This window comes from Helicoverpa armigera, chromosome 23 (assembly GCF_030705265.1).
Source record: "Helicoverpa armigera isolate CAAS_96S chromosome 23, ASM3070526v1, whole genome shotgun sequence".
Lineage (NCBI taxonomy): Eukaryota > Metazoa > Arthropoda > Insecta > Lepidoptera > Noctuidae > Helicoverpa > Helicoverpa armigera.
The window spans coordinates 322,865-336,604 of NC_087142.1; the positions used below are offsets into that span (position 1 = coordinate 322,865).

The following is a 13,740-nucleotide window of genomic DNA, read 5'->3' on the forward strand; positions in this document are numbered from 1 at the left end:
GATGGAAAAGGCCTAAAAATATCTCAGTGACTTATTTTTTTGTTAAATAAATCCTCATTCTTGAGAGCCATCATTACCATGCCAAAAAAAGATGCAATTGCTTCTAAAAATAAAACAACTCGATATATTTTTAAGACCATAATGACATAAAATTACATATAAAATGTCTGAAAAACAAGAGCAACAATCGGGAGGCTTCACCACAATGGGGCGGGCGGCCGGAAGCTGGGCGGGACCCACCGGAAACGGAAGTGCGACCCACTAATGACGCTCCGTGGCGCCATCTACGTGCAAGCCTGCGTGAACCTTACCATTGTTGTTGAAATTAAATTTTCCAAATGTGTTGTGTGGGAATTTCATGAAATATTTTAATATGTTTAACATAAGAAATTATGGATATGTTAACAGTCATGACTTATTTTCTTATTGCTAGCAGAAAAACATCCCATTTCTCAAAAAATACAATAATACGGAGCTCTCTATTGCATACCACATGAACAGCTAAAATTACATCCCTGCCATACAGTAATAACATTTCAAAATGGCGGTCATATCACGATCATATGTCAATACAAAAATCCTAACATCCCCTAGGAAATCATGCAAACACAAATATCAAAATCAATCACGGAAATAACATGTATTATAATATAATTTGTGCCAACAAAACGCGATCCAATTCAACAACAAATATAGAAAAACCTATTTGAAAGCGAATCACTCCCGTTTGGCGGGAAGTGATTGATTAAAAACAAGATGGCCGCCATTGTTAGTGACAGCTGTATTGCGTACGTTAGTTTTGAATAAATTGAGTTTTTTTTATGCAGACAGCTCGATTTCCTATCAACAAAATCCATATCACGTATCCATATAAAACTATTAGCAGAAGATCCAACTTACGTAGCATTACGGTAGTTACGAGAATAACTGATTAAAAGGCTCCTTCGGGAGTTTTTCCTTTGCCAAGTTGTTCCTAACTACTTACTGAACTTGCCTACTCTGTATGTAGAAAAGGAAATCTCATTTTGAATATAGGCTGTAGATTGATTTTGATTTTATTCTGCTGTGTATTGGTTTCATAGGAATTTGGGTATCTAGATTTGTTTAAGACAGAATATTTGAGAAGACGAAGAATTGAGGCCTAACTCAAAAGTTCAATCAACAAGAACGTGCATATATTTAAGCTCTTAAATACCTCTATGTAATAATAGATACGTAATACACTTTTAAACTAATTTATTATCTGTTCTTGTTACAGGTAAAGAATGAAGCTTACACTTGGCATGATTCGTAGTCATAAAGGTAAATTAGTAAATTAGATCTCGGCTTATTTATTCATAATAACACTTTCAGTGTTTATCTACAAAACATATCAAATGATATTTATGTAGCACTTAGTTTATAACGTGTTGGTTTATAACACGCAAACCTTCTTTGATTTTAAACCAATATTAACCACTTCTTAAAGATGATCCATCAATATTCTCGAACCCTTCTATCATCCATTTCTAGAAAGTTCTCGACCTTCCAGTCCTAGTCTTCATCCCCAGTTCCTCGTTAGCCGGTAAACAGGAGACACTCCCCCGAGGTCTGCAGGTGCGCTGATAACATCTACATATGCAATTTAAACTTTGTTCAGTGCTGTGTCCAGTTTTACATGCTGCTAAATCATTTGCTTGTTGCTGTTCGGATGTTTGCTTAAAGTTATAGTATTTATGTAGGAAAACAAATCCTGTTGAAAAAAGTGTGTATAATAATTTATGTGCAAGTGACGTTTCAGTACCTCTTAAATTAAATTATATTTTTCAAGTTTCAAATACTAAAACCTAATGAGGTATAATTTGACAAAGATAACAGTTACTCTACGACCATCAGCCGGTAGTTTTTTAGATGTATTTATTCAAATGCAAACCTGAAAAGAACATCACTCAATCATAATACCCTAAATACGACCTACTTTACATAAATCATACTTATTCAAATATTATGAAAAGCTCTGTCAATATGATCCACTCCCAAATACCAGCTTTTCAATGTTGCCGAACTATACGATGAACGAAAAGTTTTCGCGTTGGAAATATCCCACTCTAGATCAGTGGCGCCATCTGCCGCCATAATGGAAGCTGCCAGAGTTAGCACAAATACATGCCGGGATATTCATGAAACGCATTTCCTATACGTACCAGTGCATCTACCTCTAGATATGTCTGGCTGGTTTTGGCTGGCAGATATTTTGGAGAGCTCGTTAAAATTGTGGCTGCATTTTATATATCGGCAATCGTTAAGGCGACAGCTCCCAAATAGTGAGACTACGAGGTGGCTGGATTGCTCGGGTAACTGGATTGGAGATCAGATAGGCAGACGTTCCGTGTGAAATAAAGATGCAACCATTTAGAAACAACAAATTGCAGTACAGAATTCTCAGTGACTTAGGAAAGCATGTATGTATTAGTCGTAGGTACTTTCAAAGGTCAACATTTTTTTACTCCAAGGTTTTCTTACCAGGTGGAATCATAGTACCAATAAGTAGTAATTTTATAAAAAAGTGTTGTCATTTTGTCATCTAAACTTTCCCATAATTATTGATAAGATCACAAAGCTAATGATAACCTTACTAACTTTAATAAGTATACAGAGAGTAAGTATACCATGGAAAACGCAAAAGTATACTATTAGGTATTGCATTGTTCTCAATAGTAAAAACTCACGACGAAAGTAAGTTTTTCTATTTTTCATAAAGCAAAATAAAGTGTATTGGTCAGTCTTTCTTAAGTGTTTTCAGTAATAAAGAAATAACGAAAGAGTAACTGCAGCTATTAAAGGTACTTTAAGAGTGTAAATAATTAAAATACTTTTAATGGAAGGCGCTGAAAAATATGTTTTATGATACTGAACAGATTAGAATTGCACAATTTGACACAAAAATCTTGAGAGGTGTTTATTAGTTAATATTTTTTTATTTACTAAACAATGAATAACGTTACTTACTCGTGAAAGTAATACGTTTAAGTATGAACAGTGAGTGAGGTAAAATGTTCATAATTCCCGGAGTATGAGAAGTTTATGTGCAAACGTCGCGCGGATGCGGCGCGTCATTTGTTGCTATGTCGCTCGGAACACGCTGCAGGGTAGGGCTGTCACAACATTCATATTTTATTTATAAAGATGGCTAAATTCAAAAGCGATTTTTATTTATGAAGTTGTTCAAATAAAAAAAGCGAATGAATTGCTTAATCTTACTAAACACACACACATCTTACACAATACATATATTGTGTTTAGTAGATGGTTCATCCAGGTTAATTTACTCTCGTATCGTGGATACCTTAAAATTCAGCGGCAAATGTTATGCTTTTTTAACACGCTTATATTACCTTCACTTGTAACTGAGAATATCTTGGAATCTTAATTGGACCCAGTACCGGTCTTCGATTAGGATGAAACTTTGCGCACGCTCTGAGTTCTGATGACAATATACATGACTAGCGTGTTTTTAGTTTTTAAACTATTTTTTTAAAAGTCTTGCTCGTTTTGACAGCCCTATGACATGCATTTGCAAGTCTCAAAGTACCCACCTGCAATCTCAGTTACACGCCGCAGTAGATTTAGTTGCTACCACTACGTGAATTATTTATTAGTACTCTTCATAATATGTGGCGGAACATTGCATGTGTATTACTGAATATTCTGAATATTTTCTGCGTTATTTTGCAGAACTCTTAAGCATGAGTTTACTGTTACCATTCTCTGTTCTGAGTGTCTATGGACTTTCTTACCGTTTCTTCTCCAAAAGACCCACTCGTTGTAGCCGTGCACCTAGCTATTTGAATTTTCGTAGGAACCTGTAATAGGTCTATCTGCAATAAAAAACCTTTGACTTTGCCTTTGAGCTAGGCTGAGGTATTCTTGTTGTGACCAAAATCATAAGTCGTGCAACAAGTACGATCAAATAATGGTCAGCAGTTTTTGTCGTGTGAGTGTGAAAAACATTTGAGCATAGATTGACATAGGCAATTCGTTAGGTTTCCTTTGGATACATAGCGAATACTTGGAGATACTTACATAAAATATAGTTTAAAATATGTAGCCAGCCCTAAGTTATGCTCGCATTACTTGAAACTGTGGGCGCGACATCTTTGTTAGTTACCGCGGTAAATTCTGTAGCTATCCGTACCTGCGCTTTTAGCAAAGGGGACTCTTTGAGACTCCGGAAATGCTTTAATGAGGAATTGTTATTATACAAGGGTGCTACCTTGAATTATCTCGCTACATGCAAGTATAGACTTTAAGGGGTAAATAATAAGGTTGGTTTTTGAATGTAGTTGTTAATTGATTATTATGTTAGGTGGTGTACTGTGAGTAATGATCTACTTGTATGGATCGGGCGGTGATAGTCCTTTTAAAATGTTTTCAGAGTCATCTTTGTTTTTGCGAAGTTTATTATGTTTTGTGACATTATTACCTATGTTCACATAAGAACATTTATAAGTCCCTTAAAAATTATAAAGTAGATACTACTCAAAATATAGGTAGGTTACATGTACTTACTACTTTTGCTCAGAGTTAAGTTTTCAAGTATGTAAGTGAGATAATGGAAATCATATCGATTACATGAATAAGCATCAAGTTTCCTCGATCTTAAATAGGTACTTATTTTATTGTTACGTATCGAGTGTATTCGGTTACAATTATTTCGTTACGTTTTATAAGTAGGAGGTAGGAGGTATAAGTAGGGTTATGTAAGTAAACGTATCGAATTATGTTTTATATTATTGCGATTTGATCAGAACTACAGAAAACCATTTTATTTGCGAATATTTTTCTATAGTTTTAATCAAATCTCTACGCCAGATTTTATAAAAAATCGTCACAAGAATTTGAAATACAGCGAGTATTTTTCTAGTGTCTTAAATTAAGTGAAATTCTATAATTTACATATTTTATGGCATTTGGGTTTATAAACTAAACTTATCAGTCAATGATAGCCAAAGAGTTAAGATAGGACATCGATCTATAAGACTGAAATGTCTCCCAAAACTACATTTACCAATCAATAAATAGTCTCCAAATTCAATAATACCATATGTATATTCTACAATATTATTAATCAGAGTACACAATCAGCTACCTTCAATGCCGTTGACCCTCGTTTGGCAGCTTCCGCCAGGAAGGGCCGGTGCCATTCATTGGCTCCCTGTTTGGCTATCCCTTTGTACTTAACCTTATTGTCAAAACGGAAAACTGGGACATAGTATTAGTGACCAAGTTTGTCTATAATATTTGTGGTGTTAGAATATCATCAGTAACATTTTTCTAGTCCGAAAAATAATTGGAATTTCACTCAGCTACGGATAGCTTTAGGCTTATTATATCAATAGCAGTATTCAATTCAAAATACGACTGAAGAATATGTTTATACTACTTTTTTTTTTTTTTTCAGAGCTTCAAAAATTTATTATTATAAATTCTAATATTTACATAATATTTACATTAATTTTAAAAATTAAAAATAAACTTATATATACAACTTAAAACTAATAATTTAATTTTTAAAATTAATGTAAATATTATGTAAATATTAGAATTTATAATAATAAATTTTTGAAGCTACGGATATAGTTTAAAAACATTTTAAATTCCGTGTATGTTACATATTTGACTAAAGTGTTACTTTCGCTCAGCGAACATATTATTATTTCGTAATAGCTGAAAGCGTCGTATGAGGAAAAAGCTTTCCGTAATGAATATATCACCAAACTTTATGATAATATGCTTAGTAAACCTAGCTACGCGCCAAAGTTTTGGAGAAAATGAATTGATGTATTATCTGTGTAGTCATTAAAACATAGGTTATCTTCATATCCCAAGATCTAACTGATACTCTACTCGTTTCAATTAAACTTGTCAAACAATCAACCACTCCCAACTTGATAAATAATAAACTTCACAACGTCATAACGTAAAAAAGCAATTTGCGAACTAACACAACCAAAAGACACTGCTAAAAGATATCCAATACACTTTTAATTAAAGAAAAGCTGAGAAATTAAAGTGCACCGCCTTAATAATGTACACTGGGTACAATTACCGAAGTTTCGCAAGTTTTAATAAGGCGGCGGCAGGGGGCGCCACTAGTGCCCAGGAAGTTTTCCTAGCTTCCTTCCTGAAGCTGAAATATTTCAAGGATTGCTTTGCCCCGAGTTTGTCCAGATGAGTCGATTTATGCACCATTTTATTACCGATCTTATTTCTGCGGAGTTCCGGATTTTATGTCTCGTTTGCATTTTGTTTAGTCACTTTTGACTTATATTCACTACATGATATAAGGCTAGGCAGATGATGATTCATTACATCCTATCATGAATATGTATATCTCATTTTCCAAGTTGAAGAACAACAACATTGATCTGTGTATGACGTTCTTTTGTTTGGCTTTATAAAGTAGTTTCATTGGAAGCAAGTGAAACCACAGGTAACATTTAGTTTATAATCGTTTTGCAAGCAATAGACAGCGATATACCGCAACATAATAAAAGTCTAGTTCATTGTTTTAATACTGGAATGGCTATCAATAATTAAGTTCAATTTTCTAGATAGTGCAAGCCAGTTATGAAAAGTGCTCTCTGCGCTAACAATTTATATTAAAAATGTATTGTTTTAATATTATCTTGCTTGGTTGTAATGGAAATATGCAGCATAGGACTGTAAACTTACTTTTATCATTGCATGCAGTTCAATGAACAAATATATTAGTACCTATCAATTACGGGGTATAAACAGTAAATATAGCTTCATTTAAAAATAAAAGACGATATTTGCCAGACATATCCAATCTAAAAATAATTTATCAATTGATTAATATCAAGAAAAATGTTACATAAAAACTACTCCAACAATCAGTTAAAAAATACCGCATCCCAGAAGCATCTTTATAAACTTTAGAAATGTATAATTAAATCTGGTTGCAACTACAGGCAAAGATTCTTGCAGCAGCCAATAAAGTTCTTGGGCGAACGAAAGGTGGGAAGCGGATACCAAGGGAAACGTGGTGGTGGACGGAACCAGTGCAAGAAGCGCTCAGAGTAAAGAAAGAAGCGTTTAAGACTTGGCAGTCTACCAAGACTGATGCTGATAGAGAGTACTATAAGGAAAGAAGAAACGAAGCCAAAAAAGTGGTTGCTGTTGAAAGATCAAAGGCTAACAAGGAACTTTACGACTCCCTCGAGACCAAAAATGACCAGAAGCTTATCTTTAAACTGGCAAAGATGCGGAACCTGGCTACCAAAGATATAGCAAAATCTAAAATAGTGAAGAGCCAAGATGGAACACTACTATACCATGACAGTGATATCTTAGAAACATGGTACCAATATTATAACCACTTGCTTAACACAAATCGTTCCACTACGACCTCCTTGCCAGAGGCGAGCAAAAATCTGGGCCTTGTACCACCAATAACACCTCAGGAGGTTAAAGACTCGCTGAGAAAAATGGCAAATAAAAAGGCGATGGGTCCAGATGGCATTCCTATAGAGGTATGGAAGTGTTTGGGTAATGCAGGAGTTATAACACTGGCAAACTTTTTTAGCAAGTTGCTACTGGAAGCCACATGCATACCAGATGCTTCGAGGATGAGTACAATAGTCCCTCTCTATAAAGGCAAGGGAAGCCGGTATGAGTGTAACAGCTACAGGGGTATTAAATTGATGTGCCACACCATGAAGTTGTACGAGAGAGTGATAGATACCCGGTTGCGTATGGAATGCAAACTCTCCAAAAACCAGTATGGCTTCGTACCAGGCATTTCAACCATTGACCCAACGTTTGCAATGACCATGATTGCAGAAGAATACAGAGCAAAGATCCAGCCCCTATATATCGCATTTCTTGACATGGAAAAGGCTTTTGATCGTGTGCCTCGAAGTACCATTTGGTGGAGTCTCAGGAGACGAAATGTCCCAGAAGCATACGTCTCAGTAATTGCCGACATGTACAGGAATGTCCGTTCGTTCATAAGAACTAATGTAGGAGTGACAAAATCCATCCCTGTCACAGAAGGGGTTCATCAAGGTTCGGTTTTGAGCCCATTCTTATTCAGCCTCGTGCTGGACACGCTCACCGAGGACGCTCAACAGAAAGCATCGTGGACTTTTGTATACGCGGATGATGTAGCAATCTGTACAACGACTCGTGAGGCTCTGGAAGACGCCCTGGAGGCATGGAAGAGGCAGTTGCAGGCAGGTGGCCTAGTTCTGAGCGTTTCGAAGACCCAGTATATGGAGTGCAATGTGCCTATCCCCCGTACTGACCCTATAGTGGTTGATGGACAAGTAGTTCAACAGTGCGAAGAGTATAAATACCTGGGTAGCATAATTGCCAAATCCGGAAGCCTGGAAAATAACATTCAGAACCGAATATCAGCCGCCTGGCTTAAGTGGCGCGAGCTTACTGGAGTTACCTGCGACAGTCGAATGCCCATTAAACTGAAAGGGATTATTTACAAGTCTGTCATAAGACCAGTTCTCATTTATGGAAGCGAGACGTGGGCCGTAACAAAAAAGCATGTCAGTACCATCCAAGTTGCCGAGATGAAGATGTTGCGGTGGATGTGCGGAGTAACGAGGCTCGATAAGGTCCGTAACGAGTACGTACGCGGTAGCCTTGGAGTACGCGATGTCGCCGACAAAATACAAGAAAAACGGCTGCGATGGTACGGTCATGTTAAAAGGAGACCACCTGAGTACATCGGCAATGCGACACTCAATCTCGATATACCCGGTCAAAGGCGCAGAGGCAGGCCAAAACTGCGGTGGTTGAGTGTCGTAAAGAAAGACATGGAAATCTGCGAACTCGAAGAGGAAGATGTCCAGGATAGAGCGAAGTGGAAGAAGAAGATACGGAATGCGGACCCCGTCACAAGACGGGATAAACGCTAAGAAGAAGAAGAAGAAGAAGAAATGTATAATTAAATAATTCACGTCAAAATAGATACAGTTCATAATAGTGACGAGTCTGAAACTCCGAGCGCCGCATCTGTCGTGTCGGTCGCGTCGTGTTTGTCGCAGGTACGACCAACTTACTTGTTTCAAACTTCTGCGTCGAGTTATATTTACGATAAATAGAATTTGTCACTTGGATTCTATTTAACTTTTAAAAGCATTGTTTCTTGTAATTAACGTCACTTTCACTTTTGTATTGTAAAACTTTAATTCTTGGAGGTTTTGTTTGTAAAGAAATTGTCTATCGTAGGTCTTGTTATTTATATTTCAAATCGTTATATAAAGTTTAAAATAAACTAACAACTTTAAGAAACCCAATGACACTCACTAAGGCGTAAATATCTCTAATTAACATTTCTTCAATCAATACATAGTTACAGCATTCACATTCCACTCAATTAATATTTATTTTGTTCCCTTTAACAATCACAAAAAACACGCACATAACAAATCTCGTTGGTTTCTCTACCAACCCTTCCCCAAGACAAATGGCCGCCCAAACCCAATAAGAATTGCGAAGAAAACACACAAAATGTATGTTCAGCAAAATAAATAACCAAATAAAAGTTAGTGGCGTTATATTAGGAGTTTAGGGGCTAACCGTACCGCCATCTCTCAAGCCAGCCAATCAGGTAAGTGCTTCGTATTTTATAGCAGTTAGTACCGGGTTCGATTCCTGTTTAAACGGATTATAAAGCGCAGACGATCTGCAGTTGTGTCCGGAATCTTTTTCATCTTTTTTGAGATTGCTCTGACTTTAATGAGAGGAATTTTTATTAACTTGATTCGTTTTGGTGGTCGTTTTAATTGGACCTTGCGAAATTATCGAACGACTTTTGCATCTTCCTTGAATAGTGGGAAGCTGAAAAGAATACTGCATTTGATCTTAATACCTATCTTTAAAGATTGCTTGAACGCCGTAAGTTTGTGGTCGTAAAGTGCAGGTATACAGTAAATGACGGCTTCTCATAAATCAATTGAAGCAACAATATCGACAGTTGTAAATAATACAGGGTGTTCAAACATTGAATGAACGAGTTTGTGGTCAGCGCCTCCCCGGGGAGCAAGTTTTGTGTTCATTGGGATTGTTATTAAGTCCATTGTTTTCCCCGGGGGTGAGATGTGACTGTACCTCACTAGAAAGCTTATATTTGAGCCTAGTTGGCTGTCTGTTATTATAATTTTACGCATAATTTGTTCAACGGTCTAATCTACACCATATTGAAATGACGACTACACCGTCGTGGGCATGTTGTACTAATGAAGACACGGAGAATTATGAGCAGTTTATCAACTGCATTCGATGCAATAAATCGTATCATTTCCATTGCTTGTCAATACCGGAAATTCCCAATGACTCGGATATTTATCGTCAGTGGAAGTGCCCGGGTTGTATGATATTAATTTCAAAAACGGTTACGAAAGATAGTACTCCTATGCGTAATATTTCCACTACGCGGGGCAATAAGAGACAGGCGTTAAACTCGCCACCTGCATCGACTGCTCTGACCGCTGATGACGTCCGTTCCATCGTTCAGGAAGTCATTAAGACTGAGTTCGCTACGTTACTTCAACAAATAAATAACACAATAGTTTCGACGATTAACAGGGAGCTGGAACCAATAAAGAAAGATGTAGATGAACTGAAAACGTCGCTTACATTTCACACGAAAGAATTTGACGAGTTTCAGTCTGATCATGTTAAGGCTATGAGCTGCATTACCGGTCTGGAGGACGAGAATCGTCAGTTAAAAAATACTGTAGCAGAATTAAATTACAGATTAAATTATCTAGAGCAACATGCACGGTCAAACAACTTAGAGATACAGTGCTTGACTGAAAGTACAAAAGAGAACTTGTACACCGTTGTTAAACAACTCGGCTCTGCAGTCGGATACGAACTGAAGGATGTCGATATACTGCATGCCACTCGTATCGCTAAGCTGAATACCAAAAATCCTCGCCCTCGGTCTATTGTCGTCCAGCTTGCGTCGCCAAGAACGCGTGATTCTCTCCTAGCCGCTGTTATCGAGTACAATAAGAAACATTCGCTGAATAAACTGAACACTGCTAATTTTGGACTCGCAGGCAACAAAACACCGGTATACGTCGTCGAACATTTATCGCCTTCGAATAAAGCGCTCCACGCTGCCACCAGGCTTAAAGCGAAGGAGAAGGGGTACAAGTATGTTTGGGTGCGAGGTGGAAGGATCTTCGTCAAAAAAACGGATGATGCGGACCATGTACTTATAAAAAACCAGGACACTTTAAATAAGTTATTGTAGTTTTGTTTTTTCTCTTTTTTTTACTAATTATAGTGTTATCGTAGATTATATAATTTGGGATGTTATTCTCATTATTATTAATATAAAATTCAAAAGTTTACAAATATATTACCAAAACAGTCGCGGTCTTAGAACAAAAACTCACACAGTTTATCGTAATATTTCTTGTAACAATTATGATGTCATTATCTTAACCGAGACAAGGCTTAATGATTCGGTACTGAGCGGCGAATTGTTCGATGATAGATATGTAGTTTATAGGAGGGATAGAAATACATCTACTTCACAAGCTAAAGATGGTGGCGGAGTTTTAATTGCGGTAAAGAATAGTATTAAATCTAAACGCATCAAAGAATGGGAAAGCGGTTGCGAAGACCTATGGGTAGCTTTAGACATATCAGGAATGCACACAGCGCGTCAATTGATTTTCTGCGCGGTATACCTACCTCCGCCTGTTCGCCGTCCCTCTTTAGAACTATATATCGATCATTGCAATGCAGTCTTTGAAAAAATCTCAGACACTGAAGTTTGTATTATAGGTGACTTCAATTTAAGTAATATTGATTGGAAATTAATAAAAAATGTAACATGTCACAAAAAAACGTCATGCTCTGCTATATGTGATACTCTGCTAGATTTTACGTATGCAAATGGACTCGATCAGTTCAACTTTGTACCAAACTCTGCTGACCGAATATTGGATCTTGTATTTTCCACTCTGTCAACGTGCAGTGTTAATGAATGTTTAAACCCCATAAGCAATGTAGATCAACATCACCCACCCTTAGATATTGTTATCACTATTCCAAAAACAACCAATTTACCTTATAATATTGCAAATGTAAGACCAAATTTTCACAAAGGAGATTATGTATCAATTTGTAAATTCTTAAAAGAACAGGACTGGGACCAATTGTTTGAGGGACTTAGTGGTGTGAACGAAATGTTAGAGGTCTTCTATGAGGTTGTTAATTCTGCTATAAAAAAATTCATTCCATATCGCGTACCAAAAGGTAATAAATACCCTCCGTGGTTTAATAGCAGACTAATTAAAAAATTAAATGAAAAAAATAAGTTCAGAAAGCGTTTTAAAAAATATAATAACCCCTTAGACGCCATAGAATTAAAATATATAGGTAAAGATTGTGATCGTCTTGCCACTGAGTGTTACAATAGATATATTAACCTTCTGGAAGAGGAACTTGGCAAAAATCCTAAACTATTTTGGACGTATGTGAAAGCTAAAAGAGGAAGTTCAAGCACATACCCTAGGTCAATGACGAATGGGACAACTACTTCAACTGACGGTACAGAAATATGTGAGTTGTTCGCCAGTCAGTTTGTCTCCGCTTATAGCCTAAATCAAAATTTTGATAATAATTTTAACTCAGAATACTTACAATCTCTAGAAAGAAATAGCTTAAGCCTAAATAGTCCAATCATAGATCAAAATGTAGTATTAAAAAAATTAAAGAGTATAGACACCAGAAAGGGAGCCGGACCAGACGGAATACCACCCATCTTTATTTCGGCTTGTTCTTCTAGGTTGGCACGCCCTATTACGATCATTTACAATAAGTCTCTGTCTACTGGTGTATTTCCCACGCGATGGAAAGTGGCAAAAGTCGTTCCAATTCACAAATCAAATAACAACGAAAATGCTTCTAATTATAGGCCTATCTCGATATTGTCATCACTTGCCAAAATTTTCGAAGCAATAATCTGTCCTTACATTCAAAACCACCTGAGACTTTATTTAAGTGACCACCAGCATGGATTTGTTGGACTTAGATCTACAAGTACAAATCTAGTTCCCTTTACTGAATTATTGATAAAAACAATAGACTCAGGTCATCAAGCTGACGTCATATACACGGACTTCAGTAAAGCCTTTGACAAAGTGCCCCACAACATCTTAATTGCCAAATTACGAGCTTATGGTATTACTGGTTCTTTCCTCAACTGGTTGTCGTCGTACTTAAAAGAAAGATTAGATTACATAGAAGAGAAACTTTTTTGTTGTCTTAAATGGGTATCAGTCGTCTTTGTTTCATATTTATTCCGGCGTACCGCAAGGCTCACATCTAGGCCCCATCTTATTCAATTTCTTTATAAATGACATCCAGGACTGTTTTCAGTTCTCGGAAGTCTTTATATATGCAGATGATTTAAAATTCGTAAGAAAAATAGAATCAAAAAGTGATGCTATACTTCTACAGGAAGATCTTAACAGGCTTATCCTTTGGTGCAAAAACAATAAAATGTGTCTAAACTGTAATAAATGTTATTATATAAAATTTACGCGCAAATTTAATTGTATTAACTCTAATTACTATATAGAGAAAAACAAAATTAATGAAGTTGATACTATTAGGGACCTAGGAGTCTTATTTGATAAAAAATTGACGTTTGAACCTCATTTGGACAGCATAAGTAAAAAAGCCTCTAAAATGTTA

General features: G+C 36.4%; 1 protein-coding gene across 1 annotated transcript in view; it reads left to right on the forward strand.

Annotated features, from left to right (window-relative positions):
• Positions 1 to 13,740, forward strand: part of LOC110377436 (dystrophin, isoforms A/C/F/G/H) — a 407,988-nt gene that overhangs the window by 226,717 nt on the left and 167,531 nt on the right.